Raw genomic sequence first — 6000 nt, forward strand, 5'->3', positions numbered from 1 at the left:
TGAAATAAGATGTTGGGAAGATTTTTGTTTGTTCAAAGTTTAAAATATTGTTAAGTTTATGAGTAAAATATAGTCTTTGACCTCTGCCTATCCGCATGAAAACAAAGCCTTACTTTAAGAATGTACCTAAGCATTGATGTAGTATATAATAATTGCATTTAATTTTTAAATACTAAAATTTCGTTCATTGATATTTTTTTCATTTTGAAAATCATAAATAAAAATCCTTCAATTTTTTATACAGTTTATCTTTCATACCCCAAGATCTTTTTCCCATCCCGAATATTTCCCACAAAACGTAAGTCTTCAAACGCTGTTATTTACAGCCTGCATACAAGATACAAAGAAGCACTTGTGCTAGTGGCAGCCAAGCTGAAGATATTACTCACCTTGACCGTACAGAACTTGGCAGAGATGAAATGGATCGAAACTGATTGTCTTCTGACACTGGACTGTTTGCTTGTGTTGAAGTTTAATGTAAACTTACAGAAAACTTAATCTATACTAATATTATAAAGCTGAAGAGTTTGTTTGTTTGTTTGTTTGTTTGTTTGTTTGAACGCGCTAATCTCAGGAACTACGGGTCCGATTTGAAAAATTCTTTCAGTGTTAGATAGCCCGTTTATCGAGGAAGGTTATAGGCTATATAACATCACGTTACGGTCATTAGGAGCGGAGTAGAAACGAAAAATGTTACAAAAACGGGGAAAATTTTGACCTATTCTCTTAGGTGACGCAAGCGAAGTTGCGCGGGTCATATAAAATATAGTTTAACTTTGGAACCCAGCAGCGCGATTTTTTATTATCGGTTCTATCAATTGTCGAGAGTTTAACATTTGAAATAAACTGCCAAAATAATTTCTGCAACGCCCGGCAGAGGCGCTGATCAGATTTTCATATAAAATTTCTCGTTATCTAGCCGGTTGTCGGTAGTCGATAGTAGTAGGGAATCGAACAACAGAACCCTTTTTTCATCCCGAATATTTCCCACAAAACGTAAGTCTTCAAACGCTGTTATTTACTGCCTGCATACAAGATACAAAGAAGCACTTGTGCAAGTGGCAGCCAAGCTGAAGATATTACTCACCTTGACCGCACAGAACTTGGCAAAGATGAAATGGATCGAATCTGATTGTGTACTAGCCTTGTACTGTGCCTCGATTCTCTACCACTACCGACAACCGGCTAGCTATCGAAATTTTGACATTTAGCATGTACTGCCAAAACAGTTTCTGCGACGCCCGTCAGAGGCGCTGATCTGTAGCTCAATTCTCTAATACTATCGACTACCGACAACCGGCTAGCAATCGAAATTTTGACATTTAGCATGTACTGTCAAAACAGTTTCTGCGACGCCCGTCAGAGGCGCTGATCTGTAGCTCAATTCTCTAATACTATCGACTACCGACAACCGGCTAGCTATCGAAATTTTGACATTTAGCATGTACTGTCAAAACAGTTTCTGCGACGCCCGTCAGAGGCGCTGATCTGTAGCTCAATTCTCTAATACTATCGACTACCGACAACCGGCTAGCTATCGAAATTTTGACATTTAGCATGTACTGCCAAAACAGTTTCTGCGACGCCCGTCAGAGGCGCTGATCACATTTTCATACAAAATTTCTCGATGACAGTTCGGTCGTCGGTAGTCGATAGTAATAAAAAAATGAGCTACTGATTTGTTTTGTGGTGCAATGAGAGTACAATGAAAGGTTGTCATTACAGTGTTTAAAATTGGCGATTAACTCAAAAACGTCTCAATCTTTGATAAATTTGAGTTTGTCATATATTTTATAATACAAATTGGAGTTTAAAGCTCCCGACGAAAGAATTAGGTGTTCATGTACTTAGATTTTCTTTTTAAAATTGTGGTTGTGATTTGTATTGTTGATCCAAAAGTGGAAGTTAGATTCTTGCTTTATTTATTCAACTGAAAAAAAACCTGTTTTACTAGTTAAAGTCAGCTAAGATCTTAGCTAGGAAAGGTCCTAACAATAACCTTTGAAAAAGAAATAGGTTTTTTATTTTACTAAATAGATAGTTAAATACTTAATAGCAGTACATAATTAGCTTGTAACATTTTTTTATCCCAGCAATCGACCTAGTTATCAAAAGACATTTATTATATTACTAACAATGTCATCGAAAATAACTTCCTATTCTCGTCATATTTCCTCACGTGATATACGATTCTCCTTATTATGATAAGACATATAAAGCAGTTTCTGCTTGTCATCCCCTAAATAAGGGTGGAACGTGCTCCAGCAATAAATCTGTCAACGAACTAATTCGCAAAGGTACTGAAGATGGAGGCAATTTTGTTTTATTGTTGAATATGACGTTTATTCTTTGTTTGGGACACTTTTTTTGTATCAATGGGTTATAATTTTATGGGATTTTTTTTGGGAGAGTGATGAAAATAGATTTTTAGATAAAAATATATCTATGGACGCCTTACGGTCTAATTTAAAACTAGACGGAATTGGTTCTTTATATTTGGATGGCTGATAATAAGCGTAGTAATTTGATTTTAATAAAAGTATGTAGATAAATAACCATCCGTTCATATTGAGTAAAGTTACTCATTTCATAAATATTTGTCCTAAGGGAGGTATGGTTTTTTACTGTACAATTGAGTAACAATAGTTACCTCATAAGTTTATGCAAAAATGATTTAGTTTAATCCAGGCTCTAGCTTATAAACCTGACCAAATTCTCGTTGAAAATCTTGGCACGATATTGCAAATAATTTGCTATACAGAGAGGCAATAACGTATAACTTACGACTCCATTATCGAGTAGTTGTCGTCAATTTATGTATTGAAAATGGAACAGCACCTCTAGTGTAGAGCTATGAAACTAATTTAGCGTTACGTCAAATAATATCGAGAGTTTACGAGCTCGATTCGTTTGGAGACAGTTTGTGATTACGCTGCAGAATTTATGAACACTATTTAAATAAAACCCCTTGAATACGAATGCAGTATTTTGAATTTAACAGAAAATTGAATTTATTTTGGTGGACTTAAGGTCTGATCCCTCAATCAGGAAGAAGATCCTGGCCCAGCAGTGGGACTGGATAGGATTAAATTTTTATTTTTATTTAACCTATTTGATCCCAGCATATAAACCTGTTGTAAATATACTAGAAATCATTTCGAAATTTCTGAAAACAGATTGGCAGAAATTGAAAATAGATTTTACTTAATTGCAAGCCTCAATCACTTGACACGATTCTGTCAAAAGTCTATATCTGTGTTACTGAGTGCTAATGGAATAGCTCGAAATAGTTACACCAAAATTATAATTCAGTGTTAATATAGAGAGAATAATAATATAGAGAATAAGCTTTTGTTCCGTTTAAAACCAATTAACATTATTCGATATCTCTATTTGATAGAGTCGCTAAAATAAATTAACTTGATTTCCAAACTTTCCCACATTATTGTGATTAATAAATTAGGCTCAAACCTTTTTAGTTGCTTTATACCATAATAGTCACAAACAAGGGAACAAAATAAAATAATTTATGTTCGTTTTAGTAGATCATAAAAATATTTCCATCTAAATTATTGTCATATTCTCAATAATATACATTCTAAAAACTCTTTCTGTAGCCTATATTACCGATATGATGTAATTGTCTGAAGGTGAAATATATTAAAAAGTCGGTTGAGTATTTATTATTTCGATCAAACAAAGCTCTTTTTTATTTTTAACCTTTCTAGTTTTAAGCATCCTCCAAAAAAAATACGATAACTATTGAACATTTCACCCTAGCCTACAGACACTTTTCAAATACACCCCTGGATTTAACGAACAGCCATTGTTGAAGTCCATCCGACTAGTTTCCAATTTAGTCCTTAGTCCTTAATTACAACATCCTGGTCGAAACCAGAAGTCTAACTACTGACAGTGCAGGCCCAACTTTAGACGTGAATAGAATGCTTTCCGAACATAGATATAGTGTTCTGCTATATTATACAGACTAATAGAGAAATACCATTTGAAACTGACTATTGAATTGTATTGAGTAAAATGTAGCAATACTTTTTTTTAACGGTTTATCTGTTACAGATTTGCATGTCAGTTATCGTCTATTTCAGTAAGTGGTGTATTTTATTTATTGTTTTTAATCAAATAATATCTTATGTACTAATCAACTAATAAAAACATATACTATTATATGTTAGTTAACTGTTTATTAATACTTAGCAATTGGCTAAAGAGGTTAAAAACGGAAAAATATGGTTTTTCTTTTAACTTCATAGTTTTTCTAAGGTTTGCATAGAAAATTTGTACTAATATTCATTAAAGTACCTACTATAACTTTCCTTTTTAAATTTCCTAATGTTTAACATTTTTTAAATTCTAAACAATAGTACGACGTATAATACAATATCTTTTATTTTATCGTTTACCCTAAAAACCTATTTCCTAACCCTCAAGAGAACAGAGGCGCATTGCGAAACGAGTTTAAACGAAATTCTCCACTTACAATTCACAAGAAAATGTACTTACAGATATAAAAAGGAGAATCTGTTTCAACACTCTTTGTTAAATTAAAAGAAAAAATACACGACAGTTTCTTTACATCCTATAGAAAAAACACATTTGTCGTGTGCAATAAGCATGTGTGTATTATTGAAGTACTACCAACGTCGCCCAGTAATATCGTTTCATTAGGAAACTGGATTTTTTCCCGATTTCTAAATCAGGGAAGAATTTTTAATAAAATTTTTAGAAATATTTTTTTATTCAAATACAAAATTAACCACTCGGGCTCTACTCCGTTTCATAATAATAAAAAGGTATTTATTTTGAAGCTTAGTTTACAAATACAGTTCAGTCTCAGTAGCTTACACTAAGTATTGATGATTTAGTCAGACAGTGTTATAATTATAAAAATTACGAAAACCCTAGTAATCGGCCGACATTGCTGTGTAATTTTATTTGGAGTTTTTAAAAGTATGGGAATTCTATCAAAAGTGTGAGAATTATTCATCAGATTATCATGGTTAGATGATATTTATCAAATCATATCAGGTTTAGAGGATTAAAAATCCCTTACAAATCTAGCGCCGACTTTTTCTATACCATTACAATTTACTATTATAGTGCATAGGGTAAATGGATGAGGTAATAAGTATGACTCATACATCATTCATACAACTAGTAATCTATTTTATCGTCTCATTATTAACCGCAAACCATACTCGTTATCTTACAAAAGGTCATAAAAACCTAAGACGTAACAATCGTAGGAATAAATTGAACAATGGGTGCTTAACACCTACTATTTTGCTGCACCTTAATATAATATTATTTTATAAGTAATAAATAATATCTTAAACTAGAAAATAAAATAAAATAGAATATTTAAAAAATGGATATAAAAAAATACTCATATAAAAATTTCAACGCAATAAGTAATGACGTCAACAATTATTTAAAGCAAATACAAAATAACACGAAAATGTACAAACTAAACAACTCGCAACAAAAAACTTACTTTACAAAACCTCACCGAACGAAAGTAAATAATTAATCCAATTTAAAAACTGTACCAACCTGTATTCTGCAACTTTAGGAAGCCACACAAATAGAATTAAAAATATAGTCACCTAATAACACTACACAGGGTGTTTAAAATTTAGAATATGCACTTATTCACGAATAAAATTATTTACACGGGGATTTTAATAGATTGGTGGTACGATCGAGACTCGTAGCGGATCGGACGTAGCGCCCGTTGTAGAGACTACGCGATACTGCTGCTACGGCGAACTATGAATACCTACATACGATGTGCGCAAGCTTAGGCCTGCCGCTCACTGTGCGATTGGTGTTGTGCGTTGCGATTTGTCGGAGTTCTGAAGACGCTTTTTAGTTTCGTTTAATTTTCAAGGTATAATTTAACATTTGTTCTTTCACTTATTAATTTTTTTATAAAATTTCATGAAAAATACTGTAGTTTGGTTTTATATTCTTTAGAAAAAT

At 32.6% G+C, this 6000-nt stretch overlaps 1 protein-coding gene across 1 annotated transcript in view; it reads right to left on the minus strand.

Annotated features, from left to right (window-relative positions):
• Positions 1-5756, minus strand: part of Gycalpha99B (guanylate cyclase 1 soluble subunit alpha 2) — a 108733-nt gene extending 102977 nt beyond the window's left edge. The window contains exon 1 of the mRNA XM_076126104.1: positions 5572-5756. The gene's annotated coding sequence lies outside the window, so the exon portion shown is untranslated. The remainder of the gene's footprint in view (positions 1-5571) is intronic.
• Positions 5757-6000: the final 244 nt, after the last annotated feature.

Source organism: Anticarsia gemmatalis, chromosome 18, assembly GCF_050436995.1.
Source record: "Anticarsia gemmatalis isolate Benzon Research Colony breed Stoneville strain chromosome 18, ilAntGemm2 primary, whole genome shotgun sequence".
Lineage (NCBI taxonomy): Eukaryota > Metazoa > Arthropoda > Insecta > Lepidoptera > Erebidae > Anticarsia > Anticarsia gemmatalis.